Here is a 22,143-nt window from a genome sequence, read left to right as displayed (position 1 = left end):
GCGCTGTAGATAGGGCGTTCCGTCTGCCCCGCTGGTCGGCGGCGGGGGAGGAGCCCGGGCTCCAGGATGTCCCTAGCCCTTCGCCACCGGGGTGCTCCCAGATTCTGCTTCCCTGGAGGACGCACTTTCACGGGGCAGGGTGGGGGGGCTCCGCGTTCCCCCGCCACCTCCCACTTGTTGGGGGCTCTCCCGCTGCCCTCGCTGCTTGCAGCGAAGCCGTCAGCGGGCCCTAGCCCCACCCGCGGACAGAAGCGGGGCCGCGGCTACTCCCGCTCAGCTGCCCTCGCCACTCACCGGTTCTCTCTTGGCTCGGCCAAGAGAGGAGTCTGCCTTCTCTGGGGCCGTCGGTCGGCAGGAGTTTTCCAGGGCCTGTAGCCCCCGCTCCGGTTCCTTCGTTCCCCGCTACAGGGCCTCCGTCGCCTCAGGCTGTCGCGGTCGCCATTTGATTCTGGCTGCCGCGTTAAGAAAAGTCATTTTACCCAGCCCAGCAGTTCGGACTCAAGTCCGCAGGGGCCCCTTTGTGATCCAGGGGTCCCGCGGTGCTGTAGGCTGTGGTCCGCTCCAAATTTCAGGTGCCGCACGGTGGTATTGGGTGGGCCGGGCCCCGTTGGCCTCCCCGGAGCTCTTCCCTAGGCATGCGGCTTCATCGGCCACTAGCCACACCCCCACCTTGGGAATTAATGGGGTTGGATGCAATTGGACCAATATAACATGACACCATACTGAAGTATATTTTGGTGTGTTATGACCACTTTGCCAAATGGTCTGAAACATACGTTGTTCACAAAGCAGATCCTAATGTTATAGTTAGTTTTTTGGATTATATTTTTTAAGAGAGGGGGAACCAAAATGCTTAATCACAGACAATGCATACCACAACATCTGTATACTATCCTGCAGGCAATGGTGCTGTTGAGTTCATTAATGCTATTATAAAGCATAGTATACATATAGCAAAGAATACTTGGCAGAGATGGAAAAAAGAAGTATGGAAAACGATGTGGACATACAGGTATGCCTTGCTTATCAACTGGGTATGGCCCCTTTGAACTCATGAGGGGTAGAGTTCCATTGAGAAAGGATAATGTTGAATGGATGAGCAAAGCCAGAATTTGTTAAGAGTGATTTCGAGAAAGCAAGAGAATTGCAAGTGATACATGACCAACAATATGGATGTACAAATATTCAAGTTAAGGTGGGAGACTTAGTTAAAATTCAAAACAATCTGTTGCATATACGAAAGGGGAAGGGAGATTTTAAGATCCTGTTAAAGTAGTAAATGTTATTTGCAACTCTGTTTTGGATGGAAAAATATGGCATCTAAGTGGAGTATCATTATACAAAGGCAAAGGAAGCAAGGGTGCAACTACAAAACAATTTACATGTAATGGTAAATTGCTGAAACTACCTGGTCATAATTACTGGTTGACTGAGGAGGAAAATACCCAAGTACAAAGAACAAGAAATGGGAATATGAATAAAATTCAGGGCAATGTACCTGAACAGTGTTCATCTCGGGATTCCATTCATGTACATTCGTAACAACTATAGATGGAAATACTCATAATCAGTTCAATGGAAATAATGATAAATATGGTAGGTTTGGTAAAAGAATAACCAAACCAACAAAATTAAAAGTTTTTGTTTGTGCTTAAAGCACATTGGTCTGTATCCATATTTTTTGTTGGAAAATTCTATAGGTCATGTGAAATAGCAATTTGAATACATTGATAACATGTTTTTATTTTTTGTGTTATTTTTATTATAACGTTATAGTTTATGGTTGTATTCTTATAAGAGGGGAAGATATGTCATGATGAAGACATAGGAGAATGTGCTTTAGCGAGGAATTGATGTTACCATGGAATGTGCACATAAACTCTGGAATATAGAATGTTAGGGGCAGAGCAAGGAATATGGGCCAGCTGGACAAGTTTCCTTTGCACTAGCTGGTTAGGGTCAGATTCACACAATAAAACTCACATTTACGACATTCTGTGTGAACGTGCATCTCTACAGGCCTCATGTGAGAAAACAGGGCTGATTGCAGAGGCCCCCTAACTTTTTGCCCCCATTTTCCATTTTTTGCTGGTGTTTTTCTGACTCTGAGGGAACCCTGGGTACTGCTAACCAGTCCCAGGGCCTGTGCTCTGTATAAAATAAGTATGCAAATTAGGCTAATTATAATTGGCTATGTCAACCTACCTATAAGTCCCTAGTATATGGTAGGGTATGTAGGTTTAGGGACCCCATCATAGGTAGTGCACCCATAGGTGCACTGCTGACGTGCCCAATGTCATTTTAAAGGCAGGCCTGCCTTGCTGGCTGCTTTTAAATTAAAGTTAAATGCAAATTCGACTCTTGAATTAGAAATACGTCCAAAGTCTTAAAGTACCTTATTTTTACATATAAGTCACCCCTAAAGCGTGCCCTATGTGCCCCTAGGGTTGATTGCCATGTAAGTATAACCAGGGACCTTATAAAAATTGTTTTATAAGCCCTGGTGAGGTAAAATAGCCAAATGTATTTTTCCCTCACCACAGTGAATGGCCTTCATAGGCTAAAATAGGTAGACTTTATTTTAATTAACAAAGTCCCCCTAAGTTTCAGATACCTCGTGTTTGGTATCAAATTAATTGTTATAAAAAATCCCACAACTTACAATTGTTGGATTTAATATAACTAGTTCAGGAAAAGAGTTTTAAACTCTACTTGAAAAGGTGCCATCTTCAGCTCTGCAGTGCCCTTCTCTGATTGGCCAGCCTCTGGCAGCCTGGCCAGGCTACCTTGATGAGGTGTGAAGTGGCCTGGGCTGACCACAAAGGATGTGCCTGGGAGGGAGATCTGCTTCATCAGATGGGGAAGCAGGATGGGGGAGGGCTGCCAAATTGGTCTTCAAAGGCAGTGAAGGGCATTTGGAGCAACGTAGCACCTCCCTCACATCCTGTAACCCCAAACAATTAAGTGCCCTCTTGATTAGATTAGGAGAGGAGTGTGTTTAGGATTTTTAGCCACACCAGTGGGTGGGTTCAACCAGATCTAACTTCCAAAAATCATTTTCAGCCATGATGGATTTTTGAAGAATGTTGCTCCCTGTGATAGATTTTTGTCACACTTCCCAGGAAGTGGTCATCACAGGGGGAAGGACCCTGCCCCTGACTGGAGAACCAGGACCCCCCTGTTTTTCACCCAGGAGCAAGGATAAATATGGCTGACCTGCACCCACACCTCAGATCACTACAAGGAAGAACATCAGGAGAAGAAGGACTGCCCTGCTGGACCCCTGACCTGCACCTGGACACTGCACTCTTAACGACAGCACCAGCTGCACACTTGGGCTAAACCACAAAAAGGACTTTGCTTGGCTTTAACTGGTTCAAGGGGGAATCCCTGTTTGCTACAGGTGAAAAATTGCTAACCAGAGTCCCCTGCATCAACTCCTGAAGAAACTAACCAGCTGACCACTGTCCAGTGGCCAATTTGGAGTTTGCGTCACTGTGCATTATGGGAGTTGTAGTCCACACCCTCAAGGAGCAACTCCGAGCTTCTGGAACCTTGGGGTGAGCTGTGGACTCCTAAAAGACCTTAGAAGACCTCCTGGAAGAAGATCCAGAAGTTTGGAGAACTTTGGAGAACTTTTTGGAGATAGCTCCAGAAAGGGACCGACCAACCGCTGCAATTCTAGCCGGCTTGCCTCAACCCCGACCCGGCCTGACTTGCAGGTTCGTCCTACTGAAGAAAATCTTTGAGCGAGACCTCCAGGACCTGGTATCTGAAGAGGGCTCCAGGGACGTCGGATCAAGATTCAGGTTTGCCTCGGTTATAGGATTTTCATCTTGAAACAATTTCACTAATAAGGGATAACTGGACCTGGTATAAGGTGGAAGTACCTTAGGTACCCACTGCAAATGCTCGCACACTATCAGACCATAATCCAGATTATCCTGGGGGAAACAGCTTTCGCTGATCCTGAGCTCACAGCTGAACCGAGAGATGCTGGAGGATTCCCCCCTTTTGGGAAAAGGCAAAGCAGCAAATAGCACAATATTTTAATGAGGTCAAGGCCTTAAACTTTCAATCAGAGTGGGAAAAATTCAAGGTGGTGATTAGAGGTCATTGTCTTTCGGAGAAGGTTGGGGTTCGGTCCACCTTGCTGGAGGACATTAGAGATGCGGAAATTAAACTGCGCTCTTTAGAATTGGATAGACCGGACCGCCCAGGCCTAGAGAGATGACTGCAGGAAGCCAGGGAGCAAGTGACCGAAAACACAGAACGGCTCGGCTCGTTTGACTGCAAGGCTTATATTGCACAACAACATAACAAAGGGGATCGAATGAAAAGACTTTTGGCTTGGCTTGTGAACCCAGCAAGAAGGGGTTCTCCAATAGTGCAAAAAACTCGAGCACCGGGACCCCGCTGGGAACCCAAGAAGAAATAAATACCTACTTTGCTGCCTTTCACCACACCATATAGCAGTAGACCCTTAGCTGCGCCCACTCAAGAAACTAGATTTCTGCATATGGTTACTGCATGGTCGCCTGAGCCAGGACCATGCAATAACCCTGGGGGAAGGAATAACTGTGCCCCAAGTACTGGGGGCCATTAAAAGAATGACCTGAGGTAAAGTTTCAGGATCGGATGGCCTATTGATCGAATTTCATGGTACTTACTCAACAGAGTTGGCCTGAGGCTCGTACAGATGTTTAACAAGGCATATGCCATAGGTCACAGGCCACTGACTAGCAGAAAAGCAGTAATCATCCCATTACTTAAACCAAGGAAAGAGAATTCAGAAGTGGGAGCGTACTGGCCGTTTTCCATGTTGAATGTAGATTATAAGATCCTGAGTAGTATTTTAGCCTCCGGGCTTCTCCCCTTTATGCCCCAGTTAATTCACCCTGATCAACCAGGATTTATTCCCAAACGCAGCATGGCAGCTAACATCAAACGTCTTATCGCTATATAAGAGGATACCTCACATGACCGAACCACTGCTGCTATATTATCTGTAGATATTGAAAAGGCATTCAATAGCCTCGAGTGGGAATACCTCTACAAAGTCATGACCCATATGGGACTCGAATAGAGATTTGTGGCTTGGCCGAAGCTCCTATATACTAGCCCCACAGCCAGAGTGAGGATGGGCCAGACTATTTCAGAGGGATTTGGAGTAGAGCGAGGTACGAGACAGAAGGGATGCCCATTATCCCACTTGCTTTTTGCTATCCCAATGGAGCCCCTGGCAGCGTTAGCCCGGACAGGAGCTCACTTTGAGTGACTCCTAACAGGGGAAGATGTACAGCATATTGCATTGTACGCTAACGATCTGTTACTATTTTTACAAGATACGAAAAGTGATCGGTGGGGGGCGAAATCCTTGTTGAATCACTTTGCAGAGGTTTCAGGACTTAAAGTGAATTGGTCCAAAACAAAATTGTCCCTCATTGAGGAAAATGAGACCCCAGTTAACTTGCCTGGAGATTTGGATTTGGAGGTGTAGCCCCTTTGCTTGCCATGCTGGGGTTCAAAATATATTGATCTGTCCAGGACACGTTTGAGGGTAACTACAGGCTAGGCCTTTGCAACCTGAAGACATCTATTGCCTTTTGCTCTCCTGAAAATGGTGGCCCTATGACGGTTACTGTACCACTTCAGAATGCTCCCTCTGTGGGTGCCCCAATCCTATTTCAAAGAACTAAGCTCACTTAGTACAGCATTTATATGGGGCGGGAGGGTGGCAAGTGTCATGGGTTACACTCTGGTATGGCAGGGAGGTCTAGCAGCCCCAGACTTTGAACTGTACTAGTTAGCAGTGCAGCAGCAATGGCTCACCAGATAGATGGCAAATAGGCAGCAGCAGGATGTGCCTATAGATGGGTTTACACCCGCATACCTGGTGCTACTTGGACTGGTCCTGAGAGCCAAGAACCCTGCTAGAATGAGCCTGCAGGCCTTTACAACCATGCACAAATAGTGGGGAGCAGCCATGAAAAAAACGGATATTCAAGTGCCACACTTCCCAGAACTCCTCCTTTCAGTCTTGCCATTATTGAGAGGGGGACGGAACTGGCATGGTGTGAGGACATGGACTGCAGCAGTTGCAACTAAACAGATATTCAGCATGGAATGTAATCTACCGGGAGGACAATTCCTGAAGGCACTGGGGAATGGGAGATGCAGAACCGCGCACTCATGCATGCTGTTCTTCCGTCCTGCAAGCAGTCGGGACAGTGAAGGCGGTTACTTGTCTATATCAACATTTACATACTGAGACTCTCAGGCCCATCTATGGAATACAGATCAAGTGGGAGACAGACTTGGGCACCACTATATCAGAGGTAGATTGGGAGGACATACTGGATAGAATGCCCAGAACCTCCAGAAATGTCAGATTTCGGCTCATCAACGTTTATATGCTACACAGAGCATATTTACACTCACAAAGGATTAATAGATATTTCAGTACACAAGAAGTGGCTTGTTACCACTGTAGAGAGGTGGGGGCATCCTTTCTGCACATTCTGTAGACATATCCTGTTCTTGACCAATACTGGATTAAGGTTGTAAAACGACTTTCCAACATTATCGAAAAACGTATTTCACTAACACCCACTCATTGCTTGCTGCACTGCTATCCACACACTGCTAAGAACAAAACCACTAGTAGATTTCATGATCTGGGCCTGTTATTGGCTAGGAGGGAAATCACGAGAAAATGGAAAAGCCCTACAGGCCCCTCCTTGCTGTCCTGGATAAAGGAATTGGAGAAATGGGCAGATGTGAAGTGACCCTACTGCATAGAGAGGCACGTAAGGGGACAGGCACATTTGATAATGCGTGGGCTTAGGAATCACTAGTCATGGCCCTGAAAAACCCCCAGGTGGAATAAGAATGAGATGAAAGGCCTATGGGACGTAACGAGGAGATCACAGGGAAAACAGTAAACACATAAAAAAAGAAAAGAAAAACAGCGGACATAAGACAGCTACACTGGTCACCCACATGGGCTCAAAAGACACATTAGGCCTACTGTCGCACCACACCAGCGGGGGGAGGGGAGGGAGGAAGAGGGTTAGTTGTTTTGCCTTAAGTAATAGGTAGATATGCATGTAAAGCACTGATATTGATCTCCATTCCAAATACTGCAAAATTGTGGGAAAATTGTTGAAGTAATGTGCTAAGGGAACGGATATCAAATTATGTCATCAAGGCTAAGAGGGGGCTTGTTGTCAGCCTGCATGATGTTCTGCGAAGGCCACTCAATACCTAGAGATATACAATATACCTAGTATAGGAACCTATGGACACATGTACCAACGTTTGGTTTTGCGACTCGCAAAACCGAATGTTTTATAGTGTCAATGACACTATTAGTGATTCGCAAGGGGGGTCGCAAATGCCCACCTCATGATTATTCATGAGGTAGGTTGCAATTTGCGACCCTCTTGGGGATGGCGACCATCACAGGGATGGTGGCATGCTGGAGACAGCAGATCACCACGTCTGTGACTGCTTTTAAATAAAGCAGTTTTTTTTTTTTAAATGCAGCCCTTTTTTCTTAAAGGAAAATGAGATGCATTTCAAAATCAAAAAATGAAACATTTTTGTTTCATTTTTTCAGAGCAGGCAGTGGTCCGTAAATTTGTTTTCACTGACATTCACAAAGGGGAAGGGGTCCTATTGGGACCCCTTCCCGTTTGCGAATGGGTTAGCACCAGTTTGACACTGGTGCTAACTGCGATTGTTTTGGGACCGCATTCGCGGTCACAAAACAATCATACATGGCACTGCGAGTCGCAATTAGCAAGGGAACACCCCTTCCTAATTGCGAGTCACAATCCTTTTTTGCGATTCAGTAAATAGTTAACCAAATCGCGAAAATGGGTTGGTACATGGGGAAGTGCATTTTGCATGTCGCAATCAGCCAGATTCGCTGTTTGCGACGTGAAAAAGCCTTTGTACATGTGGCCCCTAGTCTCTTACCTTCATTTTCTAGAGACTATAGGTTAGGTAGGTTAGGTACACCCTACACCACCATACAACACACATTATGGCCCTCATTACAACTTGTAACACCGCGCAGCCGCCAATGCGGCCGCACTTCCGCAGTGGCCATCACAACATCCCCGCTGGGCCGGCGGGTGAAAACTGAGTTTCAGCCCGCTAGCCCAGTGGGGATGTCGCCCGCAACACAGGAGCTGGCTCCAAATGAAGCCGGCGGTGTTGCGGCGGTGCGACAGGTACAGTTGCACCTGTCGCGCTTTTCACTGTCTGCTCTGCAGACAGTGAAAAGCTCCTTGGGGCTGTGGCAGGGGGCCCCGCGACTCCCCTTTGCGCCAGCCATTTCATGGCGGTTCCTACCGCCATGAAAAAGCTGGCGGGAGGGGGACTCGTAATTCCCTGGAGGATTACAGCCTCCGGGATCAACGTGGCGGTAAACCGCTGGGACTAACGTGGCAGTAAACTGCCGGTCCCAGCAGTGCGATCGCGGCGCGTCCGCCGCGGTCATAATACCATGGTTTGCACCGCCAGCCTGTTGGCGGTGCAACCGACGAAACAGCCCTGACGGTCTTTGACCACCAGGATTGTAATGAGGGCCTATGTCTACTGCTGGACCTAGGCCTGAGGTCATGGGCACTCCCTATGAGGGCATGACCGTCAAGGAAGTGAAGGGGCTTTGTTCAGACAGGAAATTAGATGTGGGGAAGAATCCCAATAAGAATTTCCTTTTGAGCCTCCTTCTTCAGGATAACCAGAAGCATGCTGGTGGCCAGGAGATTCTGCACCCATTGACTCAGGGAATAATCTTCCAGGTTCAGGGAAGGGTTCTTCCAGGGATCTTGTACGTAGTAGACCCACTAGTGTAGTAGGTAGTCGGAGGTTAAGCTACACAGGTAGGGTTCCCTTTACACCCAGAGGACAGGTAGCTAAGGTCACAAAGACTAGGGAAAGATCCACCTCTGCCCATTCCAATCTCACCTCAGTGTCTGAGGGATCACATTGCACAACTCCTGGAGATGATTGCATAGATAGGGAGCTCAGAAAGCTGAAACTGGAGGAGGCCAGGCTGAGTCTGCAGCAGCAACAGCTAGCCCTAGATAGGGAGGCATTGGCAGTGGAAAGGAAAAAGGAGGGTTTGGGGTCAGTGCCCCATGGTGGCAGCAGCATCAGCAGTTTCAGGGATTATAGAGTCCAGGAAGACTCCATTGATTCCAGAAACGTGCAAACAATTGTTCCCACATACAAGGTAGGGGATGACATCTACAAGTTGTTTGCTGAACTTCAGAGGGCCTGTAAAGTTCAGACATCTGCTATTCTTTGGTTTTTCCTTCTCTGTCAAGGGGAGAGATAGACTTCTCACTGTCAGAGAAGAGGATGCAGACAACTACAGCATTTTAAAAACAGCTCTTTTGGAAGGTTTTGGTCTCACCACTGAACAATACAGAATCAAGTTCAGGGAGACCAGGAAAGAGGCCTCACATGATTGGGTTGACTTTGTGCACTGTTCTGTTACAGCTTTAGAAGGCTGGTTACATGGCAGCAACGTTTCTGATTACGAGGGCTTGTACAATCTGTTGTTGAGATAGCATATTTTAATTACCTGTGTGTCTAACTTGTTCCACCTGTAGTTGGTAGACTCAGATCTGACCTCTCCCCAAGAATTGAGAAAGAAGGCAGACAAATGGGTCAGAACAGGGATGAGCAAAAAAGCTCATACGGGGGTGACAAGGACAAGAAAAAGGATGGTAACTCACATAACAAAGGTGGGGACAAAGATAAAAACATAGAGGCATGTTTATACTTGTTTTGCTCTGAATTTGCATAATTTTTTTGATACAAATTCAGTGCAAAACTAAACCCACATTTATACTTTATAGACCCTTCTAGCACCAAATGTATGGAGTTAAAGTCATTTTTTGGACGTGGAAACCTACTTTGCGGCAATGAGATGCAAAGTAGACATTATAGTGCATAAAATGACTCCACGGCCTTAGTGCCATATCTATCCCCCGTCCTAAAATCACACATGGGGGAGGAGGGGTCAAATAATGGTACAAAGCTTGCTTTGCACCATTATTTAATGCCTGGGTCAGGGCAGGCATTAGGGGACCCGTGGGCCTATTTTCATGGTGGAACACCATGGAATAAGCTCACAGGTGCCCACCCTTGGCCGCAGGGACACCCCCACCCACACCAGAGGGACAGCGGAGAATGGGGGACCCCATCCCAGGTAAGTATAGGTAAGTACAGGTCATTTTTTAAAATTTTATTTAAAGAGCCTTTAGGGGCCCAGAAATGGGCCCCGACATGGCTGGGTGCAATGGCCATGCTCAGGGGACCTTGGTCCCCGTGCTGGCCATTGGAGTGGTGGGCATGACTCGTCTTTTTTAAGACAGGAGTCATGTGGTATGAATGATTTTTATCAGAAAATGACACTAGGCTGGTTAGAGTTATTTTTTTTACTCTAAACTGCCTAATGTTATCTTTTGGTGCAAAACCCCCTTCTTCCATACCGCCAGCCCCAACCGGCTAACCTCATTTCTTTAAACACTAGCCTACCCTTTGCAACGGCTTGCACCATTTAAAAAATATGGTGCTCAGCTGGTGCTCAGAAATGGTGCAAGCCGGTGCTAAACATTTTGGTGCAAAACTGTGTTAGTGCAGTTTGGCACCAAAAAGTCCAAATCAGAGCCAAAGAGTCTTCATCAGGCCCACAAGATTCTTCTGGGGTGGGTCTAAATCCTCTTCTCACAACCATCAGAATAAAAAGCACTGGTACCATATCTGTAGGAATAAGGTCCATAGGGCAGGGGACACCTCATGCCCTAAGAAAAGCACCAAGCCTCCCACCACCACTTCCCCAACTGCTTCAACTAGTGCCTGTTAAACTGTTCATCGTTGGTGTGGTTTCCCCTAACATTTTGCCTCTGTGTCTCAGGTTGTTGATGTGTGCTGTACTCTGTTTTTGTTGTTTTTGTTACTCTGGGCATGTTACCTCTACTATCCAGTGCTAAAGTGCAAGTGCTTCTGTACAAAATGTGTGTGTAATTGGCTTTCCATGATTGGCATATGTGTTTTACTGGTAAGCCCTAGTACAGTGCACTAGAGGTGCCCAGGGCCTGTAAATCAAATGCTACTAGTGGGCCTGCAGCACTGGTTGTGCCATCAACATTAATGGCCCTGTAAACATGGCTCAGACCTGCCACTGCAGTGTCTGTGTGTGCAGGTTTTAACTGCCAATTTGACTTGGCAAGTGTTCCCACTTGCCAGGCCTAAACCTTCCCTTTTCTGACATATAAGACAGCCCTAAGGTAGGCCCTACGTAGCCCCATGGGCAGGGTGCAGTGTATGTTTAATGTAGGACATACACTAATGTGTTTTATATGTCCTGACATTGAAATACTGCCAAATTCGGTTTTCACTGTTGCAAGGTCTGTCTCTCTCATAGGTTAACATGGAGGCTACTTTGAAAAATGATTAAAGCATAGATTCCCTTTGGGAGCAGATAGACATCTGGAGTTGGGGGTCTCTGAGCTCACATTTTTAAAATTCATATTTTAGTAAAGTTGGTTTTAAGATTGTGGGGGTGATTATGACCTTGGCGGACGGCAGAGGCCGTCCGCCAAGGTACCGCCGGCAAATGACCGCACTGCGGTCAAAAGACCGCGGCGGCCATTCAGACATTTCCTCTGGGCCGGCGGGCGCTCTCCAAAAGAGCGCCCGCCGGCCCAGAGGAAATGCCCCTGCAACGAGGACGCCGGCTCAGAATTGAGCCGGCGTAGTTGCAGGGGTGCGACGGGTGCAGTTTGCACCCGTCGCGTATTTCAGTGTCTGCATTGCTGACACTGAAATACACAGTGGGGCTCATTGACATGGACACTGCAGGGGCCCCCAGGGGCCCCGCGGCACCCCCTACCGCCATGGCCACCATGTCAGAATCCCCATGGAGGATTCCCCCGAGCAGCGGGAAGTCGGCGGGAGACCGCCGACTTTCCGCTTCTGACCGCGGCTGAACCGCCGCGGTCAGAATGCTCGTGGGAGCACCGCCAGCCTGTTGGCGGTGCTCCCGTGGTCGGTGGCCCTGGCGGCCACCGGCCGCCAGGGTCAGAATGACCCCCTGTGTGTTTGAAAATGCCACTTTGCATTTTCTTGCCTAAACCATTTCTGTGAATCTGGAGTTGGGGGTCTCTGAGCTCACATTTTTAAAATTCATATTTTAGTAAAGTTGGTTTTAAGATTGTGGGGGTGATTATGACCTTGGCGGACGGCGGAGGCCGTCCGCCAAGGTACCGCCGCCAAATGACCGCACCGCGGTCAAAAGACCGCGGCGGCCATTCAGACATTTCCTCTGGGCCGGCGGGCGCTCTCCAAAAGAGCGCCCGCCGGCCCAGAGGAAATGCCCCTGCAACGAGGACGCCGGCTCAGAATTGAGCCGGCGTAGTTGCAGGGGTGTGACGGGTGCAGTTTGCAGTTTATCTTAAGTGTATGCTGGGGAAAAATGCATGAATCCGGCACTCGTTAGCCTCTGTTGGGCTTCCCTGTTTTACAGTACCAGCACCAGAGGCAAAAACACACTAGATTCCATTAAAATCTATTTACACTTAGTTAATGAAAACATGAATCCTAAGCTGTGGAAGAAAATAGTCTCAGGATGTAAAAGTGAAAATCACCATCAAATTTTCCAACCCTTAACACTTGTGTATAACTTGAATTATGTCTTTATAAAATGATGTGTCTTGTGTGCTGATGAAAATGACTCCTTTGTAAATGACTCCACTACATGGATAAATTTGAAGTACTATGTTTGAAGGGAATTCTTCTAGAATTCTCTGTTTGTCTTTCACCATTGTGATAGCAGTACTTGTTTCTTGAAGGAGGTGGGTGTGGTGGTTTTGTTTATGCTAGGCCTAAGGACTTACATTGTGAACTAATACTGCATTTAAATGCTATTTAGACTTCAACTAAGCTTTCTGTGACTTTTATATTCAAGAAAATGACCATCATGGCCATTTGAAAAGTTATTCTATAGCACATGTATTGGATATCTGTACCTTCTCAGTAATAAATCAGGCAGATGTCTATTGGTATTTCCTATGATTTATGACAGTGGAGATTGTGATTATAATATTGCAGCATAGACATCAGGGGGTGGCACCAACTTTGCAACTTTTCATACATAGGTGAGGCAATGTTCTTCAAATGGTGAACTATAGGAATCAATTTTAAAAAGTGTATTAAACGTAAAACAATTAGTAAAAGTAGTTTTATGTTAAATGTTAATATAAATTAATTTTATACATTTATTTTTATTGTAGAACACAATAAAAAACAATTCTACAGCACTTTCGGGGTATTCATGAACCAAATATTTCAATTATTTCAATAAGTTAAATTATATATATTTTTTTTAATGTTATACAAAAACACCCAAAGTGAAATGTTCATACCTTATTATATATTGAAAACTACAAACAGGTAACATGAATTAATTTAAGTTAATTTAACCATTTTCTTTAAACATTAAATTTACTTTAACTTTGTAACAAAATCAGGTAACAATAGTTTATTATAAAATAATATACCATTTTCAACAGCATGTATTTAACATTAAATTGCATTCATATATATTTTTAAAAGTAGAAAAAGTTAATTTCTTTTAACATTCTTTCCTGTGGGGTTCTATTTTAAGTTCCTGCCTCCATTATTTTCTATGATATGGTGTTGCAGTACCAGTTGTTCACCATTAGTGGTGCTTGTCTTACTCCAAGTCTGATCTGGAGTACAGTTATTACTGTTTTGGGTTCTCTTGGGCTGTAGTAACTTTAGAAGTGCAGTTTGTGAATAACAATAAGCTTACTCATTCGTAGATGTGTGTCAGTCCTGCCCTAATCCACTTATTAGCCCTCCATAAACCCCCACTACTCCTTATTAAATCCTTCCCATTCAGTAGTAGATAGTCCCCATATTCCAACTACTTCCCCAGGTCCTTCCCATATTTACTACTAAGTAGTAAGTTTTCTTGTGTGAGAATGATGATTCTCCAAATGATATGAGAAGAGAATCAGGATTTCAATAAAGACACAGGGCCTGATTCACAAAGGCAATCTTACACTTTTGTGTAGGTTTACCATGTTTATGATATACACAAAGTACAAGTTAATAGTAAGTTTACTACTATGGAAACTCCAGAGTTGTGGGGGGGAACTCTGCATATAAAAAGATATGTCAAGACTATCTTTTTAGGTGCGGAATATTCTATTCTATTACTATTAACTCTTAATTTGTGAATAGCAAAAAAATATTAAACTTACACAAAAGTCTAAAATTGCCTTTGTGAATCATTCCCATGGAGGATATCATAATGCATTAACTTATTTTAATGCCTCTCCCACAACAACTTTGAAGACTTTTCAATGTCATCATAGCAAACCATCTAGAATTAGAACATCAGCAGCTCTGTAAACAGTCCTGTCGTAGAGTGTGCTTCCTCTTTTAAATGCTTGATAAGTCTTCTTTATACTTCTCTGAAAAAAACGTTTTCTCCTTTAACAATCCTTTAAGGTTGATTAACTTCCTCAATTAGCATTATTTTAGGATTAGTCCATCTGCTAACATTTACTTTCACCATTATATGTATTTACACACATACACACACATGCATATATATGCGCCCATGCCATGCACAGCATTCTTAGCAATAATTCTATTGCAAATGTTGCAGTGATAATTTCAAAGATGCCATAGAAGATGTCACCAATGATATATTATGTGGAGTTGTTAGCTGTGCATGTCGAAGGTGCAAGTTATAGTTACCTTGGGGAGCGAGTTATAGTTACTTGAATTAGGGGCCTATTGAAAACAATGGAATACCCCCTTTCAATGCCTTTTAATGCCCCAAAATTGGTGCTAATCCTGCATAGCACATCAATATCATCAAAAAGTTTGACACTATTGTCCCACCCTACGCCATGGTGTGCTGTATATTAAATACGACGCACACATGTTGGCACTAGGGGGGCTCTAAGGGGCGCAAGAAAAATGCTGCCACATTTCTTAAATTAAGTCACTTAAAAAGGTTACAGGGACCTTAAAGTGAGGCTCACATTTTAAACGTACAAAACTATAGAAATTCACCTGTTATAGTTAGATTTATCTAAAGTAACCATAACTCATGCCCAAAGGTAACGATAACTTGCGCCCCAGCCATGCACAGTTTTTTCATCATAGATTTAACTGCAAATAATACATTGATATTGATATAATCAATTATGTTATCAAAGATGTCAGGAGTGCCGTAATTTGTGGGGTAATTAGCAGTGAATGGTGAGTGTGCAAGAGAATTTCATTTTTGTCCTTAACTTTAAGTAATTTTCGTTATTATATGTTAATCCAACCACAGCTGTGCAGGCCCTGCAGCAAACCACTATAACAACCAAACTCCACGCTACACACTGCCTTTGATTGTACACAGCAGGGGTTGGCCTGTAGCCAGGCCCTGCTGGCAACACCTATAACCACCCAAACCCATGCACTGCACAGCTTCAGCATTGCACAGTGGGGATTGGCCACAGGCCCTGGCTTGCAGCCAGGAGCTGTGGCCAACCCCCCTAACCACCCAACCCTATGCTGCACACAGCCTTTGGCCATGTGCAGTGGGAGTTGGCCGCAGCCTTTCTCTCTGGGTCTGAGAATAGGTGTGAGAGTGGCTGTGAGAGTGTCTGCCTGGGTTTAAAGTGGGTGCATCAGTGTGTTAGTGGGTCTGTGAGTATGTGTGGTAGTGTCTTCGTAGGTCTGTGAGTGGGAGTGTAAGGGTTTCAGTGGGTCTGTGAGTGGGTGTCTGAGAGGGTCTGTGAGTATATGCATGAGGGTGTGAGTGGGTATGTGAGTGGGCGTAGGAGGGTCTAAGTGGGTATGTGAGTGGGTGCATGAGTATCTGGGTGGGTCTGTGAGTAGGTGCCTAGGGGTCTGTGTGGGTGTATGAGTGGGAAAAAAAATTCAATTAGAGAGAGAAAGGGTGAAAGAGAGATAGAGAGTTTTTTAGACTTTGATGATTGATGAATGAGATATTTCTCGGCAAATTAAATTGAAAAATGTATTTGTCAATTAAAAGGAGTACGATTACCTTTCAGTATGAAACTTAAAATATTGATGTTTAAAAGAAATGAAAGAAGGAAAATGACCACAGGCATACCCGAAGTAGGGCCTTCAACTTTCAGTGTGACAGTTTTTGATGTTAACCTTTAGGCCATAGGTGACTCTGTACTGTGATGCTTCCAGACATAACTAGGACTGTCAACCCATGCATGTGATTTGAAAGAATCATGAATGTTCTATCATTAGGAAGGTTTAACCCTTAAAACACAAGTAAATAATCAAACATACCTCCAAGTAATACTAGTATTTGAACCTTTAGCCTACTCCTTGACAGCACAAGACCTTGCCCATTAGGCCAGAAGTGACTATGTTCTGTTCGGCATCTAAACGTAACTATAAATTAGAGTTACGTTTGGATACAGAGCAGAACATTCATAGCTGCTCCCTGCCTGCAGGAGCAATGTTATCGTCTGTCTTCTCTGATGCATATTTGCATGCAGAAAAGACAGATGAAAACTCTGCTTTCTGCAAATGAAAGCTATTTGACAGCTCTCACTTAAAGAAAGTAGACTTTGTTGCTAATGCTTGGTGGGAGCTGTCATCTCCCTCCATTGCAAAAGGCAGGGATATATAGAATTGAAATACCATCCACACACTTTGAACAGCAGCCAGCAGTTGCCCCTGGATCTGGCATCCAACTGTAGTATCTGTCTATCTGAAATATGAACCTTCTCGCAAAAAGATCCATTGTTACAGACACCATTTTTTACCTATCCTCCTGAAACAAAATTAATCTAGTTTCCAATCACTGTGGCCATTTAAATACCTGAAATTGCAAACTGGTATTCAATTAATCTCTCTAGGTTGAAAATATTCATCTTTCAAGTCTATTTTGTGTTCCAAGCAAAACCGTCTACAATTCCTTTGGCAAATCTGATGATCAGCAGGACCTGTTCCTTCTTAACTGATTTATAAAAATCAACATGGACACATTATACATATAATCAACAATACACTTCTTTTCAGAATGCCCTCAAAGCTTTCCTTGCATATATTTCATCTGTGAGTTTCACACAATTTACATGTTGGTATCTCTCCATTTCAAGCCATTGCTCACCTGTCTCCTGTAGGCCTAAACAAGCTTCCAAACCATGTAAACATGCACCTGAATCTAAAACAAAATTGGCTACACATACAAATATTGCTGTGCCATTCCATGTTTCCAAACTCTTTAGTCATAAAATCATCTCTCTCTTTGCATGTGATGTAAAAATGACTTTGTTGCCATGCCACAGACCTTTCCTCAGCGCTTCTCTCTTCACTCTCTGCAATGCACAATGATGCAAAGGTTCCAGAAAAATGGGCTAAATAGTTGGTGTCAAAAGATCTATCATCCTTGATAAATCTCTCAACGATAAACTTTCTTTTCCCCAAACATGCCTTATTTACTCCTTTCACACTCTTATCTTCTTCCCTGGTAAGAGCAATATTACAATATCTTTTTTAGAGTGTCTATTTTGGAAAACCAAAAAATCCAATTTCCTTGAAAGTATCACAACTGACTTTCCCTCATTCATTATGAACCCCAAATTCTCCAAAATATTCTGTATCTACCTCAATTGATCCTTTACCATCCTCCAGCCTCTGAGACACTAAAAGAATATTATCCAAATATATTTTTAAACAGATATCTCTTTCTCTCATGTATGCTATCATTGACCTTAATATTTTTGTAAAACACCATTAGACAGATAATAGCCCAAATGGTAAACACTAAGGGCCTCATTACAAATTTGTTGGTCCGTTGACCACCATGGTGGTGATGATGGTTCGACCACCATCGGGTGGTGGTCTGACCTCCGTATTACTAATCAAGCAGGCCTATGGAGCAAAGTACCCAGCGGTTATGCCAGCACTGCCAGGCAGCAAACACCACCATGGTCACAAAGTTGCACAAGCGGAGCCTGTGTTTCCGCTGGACACATTACAAGGTTGCACACTGACAATGTGACCGTGGCAGCCCAACCATCATGTCTCAGCAGGCGGAATCGGACAGTATAAAGGCATGCACTTACCTGCAGACAGCCTCACTTGTCCGCTACCACCATGGAGCCCATCACACATGTCCTACCGCTGCAGATTATCATCAAAGGTGCTCACCATTGACCGTAAGTACACACAACTACCAGTTTTATAAACCTTAAAAAAAGATCATAGTGCCGTCATCGAGATCATATGGGGGTCACACTATGGGCACCAAGTAAACTGTAATCTTCGCACTTGTATAGTGCGCTACTCACCTGTTACGGTCTCAAGGCGCTGTACGCATACCACTGTGGAACGCCTCCTGGCTTTTCCCTGTGAGGCACCTGCTCCTGGACAGCCCCAGGGTGAAGGCAGGCATCCAAGCACTGTGAGGGCCGTTGTGGAGAGTAAGCAAGCTATTGCCCAGTGTTACAGAGTGGGACCCATTAATTTGATTAGGCACTGAGGCAAGAATTATCTGGTCCAAGGGAATGGAGCCCAAGACCTGGCGAGGTGGGCATAGAACCCTGGTCCCGGGCCAGATCTCTGCATCAGGGTCTGCCACTCTAAATATTGTGCCACACTTCTCCACCAAGTATACATCTCATCCTGTACAAAGTCTAAATCATACATGAAGGCAGACACATTCATAGTCACAGTGCGCCCCCTTTGGGTATGTCACTCACACTGCACAGCAACACTACACAAAAACACACAGCCACACATCTCATGCACAGGGACAGTGAAAGCTACACAACATTGTCTCACACATCACCAACAACACACAAACATCACATCTACCAATACAACTTACACACTCACATTCCACACAGGCCAGGGACTGTCTTCACATTTAACACATATATGTATTGGTGTGGTATGGAACACAAATAACACTTCTTGTAAACAGCCCTACAGTGGACTCACACATCACATACATCACAGCACAATGGAAGGATAATGGCATGCACAACTCACAGGGAGACAAATAGACAAAATACACTATGTTAACAATACCTGCACAATTGGGATTGGGGCATCAGGAACACTCAGGTAGGGGGGCTACACTGGGACACAAATCACTTTGCACACACCCCTAAAGCAACATGTGCACAGGAAAGGGCCCTACATGTGTATCAGGGACAAACAGTACTAGACCCAATTGTTATGCCCATCTGCACAATGTGGAAGTGCAAGTTAACAAGCACATACAACTCCAACTGCACTGGACATACCTCAATAGCAATTAGCTGCAAGGAACACACACCAAAATAGACACATGCACAGTCAAATGCAAAAATTTTAGCACAGCTGAACACACTCCGGGCCTCATTACGTGGAGGCCGGATGTAGCACCGCCAACAGGCTGGCGGTGCTACATCAGGTATTCCGACCGCGGCTGTGAAGCCGCGGTCGCCCAGCCGGGTCTGGCGGTTTCCCGCCGGATTTCCCCCGGCTGGGGGAATCCTCCATGGCGGTGTGGCATGCAGCGCCGCCATGGGGATTCCGACCCCCTTCCCGCCAGCCTGTTCCTGGCGGTGTACACCGCCAGGAAGAGGCTGGCGGGAACGGGTGTCGTGGGGCCCCTGGGGGCCCCTGCACTGCCCATGCCACTGGCATGGGCACTGCAGGGGCACCCTAACAGGGCCCCATAATGATTTTCAGTGTCTACTTTGCAGACACTGAAAATCGCGACGGGTGCCACTGCACCCGTCGCACCCCTGCAAATCCGCCGGTTCCATTTGGAGCCGGCTTCCTCTCTGCAGGGGCTTTCCCGCTGGGCCGGCAGGCGATCTTTTGAAGATCGCCCGCCGGCCCAGCGGGAAAGTTGTGATGGTCCCCGCGGTCATTTGACCGCGCGGCGGTGTTTTGGCGGTTTCCGCCCGGCGGGCGGTGCCCGCCGCCCGCCGGGGTCGGAATGACCCCCTCCATGTCTAAACAAACAAAACTCATACTGACACACATCAGATGAATACATAAGCCATATCAGGTGGACAAGTCTATCACAATGCATGCTCACACTGGACAACACAAGATGAAATACTCACCATAACAAACACCACACAATGCCATGACACCACCATTGCATGAACACCCACATATCCATACAGTCAACATATACATTTTACTTGGGGAACACCAGCACTGCGTAAAAAGTCAGATAATACAAACAACAGCAAATGGAGCAGCAAGCAGGCTGCAACACACACAACTCCAGGCAGACAACACAAGTTACTCAGGAACAACATAAATGTAGGAAAGGAATTGCAGGACAAATGTATACCCAAAAAAACAACTGTTAGGGTTTATTAACCTTGAAATACTGTAAAGTCCAAAGGACCTTGGCCAGTCCAAATATACATAGTCCAAAAGTAGCACAGTATTGCGCCTAAACTTGACTCCCAACTGCCATGGAATCTCCACAGGTAGGGGCATCAAGGGGGTAGCCAGGCACCCCAGGGATTATCTAGGGGGGTGGGAGGGGTCAGATTTGGGAGTGGGGTTGTGCCTGGGAGGAGTTGTCTTCTTCTTGGGAGGGATGTGTGTCTTCTTTGGGATAGAGGTATAGGTGCTTGCAGGGGGGCACAGGAGGCATTGGAGGTGGGAGGGAGTGACTGGGAGCTGGATATGGGGCCTCTTGGGTTTGGGACAGGGGTGGAGGGAATAGGGTTAAGGTCGAGGGGTGGATGTGTGTGTGTGGCTGTTGTGGTGGTGACTACGCGTTGGCTAGATGTGGTGGATGTTTGAGTGTCTGTAGTTGTGGTGTCTGTGGTGCTTGTGGTGGATGTCTGGTGGTCTCCTGGGGTGGAGTCTACGGGTATGATGGGTGTGGTGGGGGTGTCAGTGACTGTTGAAGTAGAGCCTGGGGGTATGCTGGATGTTATGTGTGTGATGCTGGGTGTGGTGGGGATGTCCATGGAAGTTGTGACTATTGTTTTGTCTGTGAGTGTCTGTTGTTTGTATGCATGCTGGTGGGTTTTATGATGCTTGTGTTTGTGTGTGCTACTCTTTGGTGTAAAGGTTGATGCATGTGGACCTGTCTGTGTGCTTTGGGTAGGTAGAGGAAGAGGGGATTTGGATTGGGAAGAGGGAGTTGGAAGGCGGACGGAAGGTTGAGGGGTGAGATGCTGCTGTCAGTGTAGAGGCCAAAGCCTGAAAAGACCTTTGTAGGCCAGGTATTGCACCATGAATGCCTTGTGGGAGGAAGTGGCGGCTGTGACCAGGGCAGGAGCCCTTTAAACTTATCCCCGCGCTCCCGCCTTGTGGGACGCGCTTGTGGGAGGAGGCGGCGGCTGTGACCAGGGCAGGAGCCCTTTTAAACTTATCCTCGCGCTCCCGCCTCGCGGGATGCGCTTGTGGGAGAAGGCGGCGGCTGTGACCAGGGCAGGAGCCCTTTAAACTTATCCCCGTGCTCCCGCCTCACAGGACGCGTGCGGGCAGCGTCGGGGCAAAGCCCGGGCCAAGGGCGGGCCCATCCTTCGCCCGTCATCAACCGGAATAGGCTGGGCTGGCCCCCCCCCCTCTAATGTTTCTTATCTCGCTTGGTGGTAAACTCTTTCGGAAGTTGGTAAGGAGTTTGCGGGAGACCGATATCCAAAATGGGGAAGAGAAAGATTAATCTGCAAAAGGGGGAAGGTGGGCCCAGCTCTTCATGTCAGCCTTCTATTACCAGCTATTTATCTTCTGTGATTGGGGCTATTGAATCCAAACTAGAGCAAGTTGAAGAAAGGATTGGGCTGTTCGAAACACTGCTCAGCAGCCCCCATTGGAACCCATTGTCCATATAACTAATTCAAAGGATGGGTTACCACCATTGGCTTCGCCTATCAATATAATACAATCTGCTCAATGTAATATGCCCCCACCACTTTTATCTAAACCTTCGGTTCAAAGTGTTAATTTGTCCCTGGAATGCTCCCCGGCACTTTCTCCACCACTGAAGAAGAGGAGGGCAGGCAAAAAGACCAGGAATATGACAAAGGTGTCAGGCTCGAAAAAGCCCTTACATATCTCACCGGCAAT

Source organism: Pleurodeles waltl, chromosome 2_1 (genome assembly GCF_031143425.1).
Source record: "Pleurodeles waltl isolate 20211129_DDA chromosome 2_1, aPleWal1.hap1.20221129, whole genome shotgun sequence".
Classification (NCBI taxonomy): domain Eukaryota; kingdom Metazoa; phylum Chordata; class Amphibia; order Caudata; family Salamandridae; genus Pleurodeles; species Pleurodeles waltl.
Note: the sequence above shows the minus strand (reverse complement) of the source record.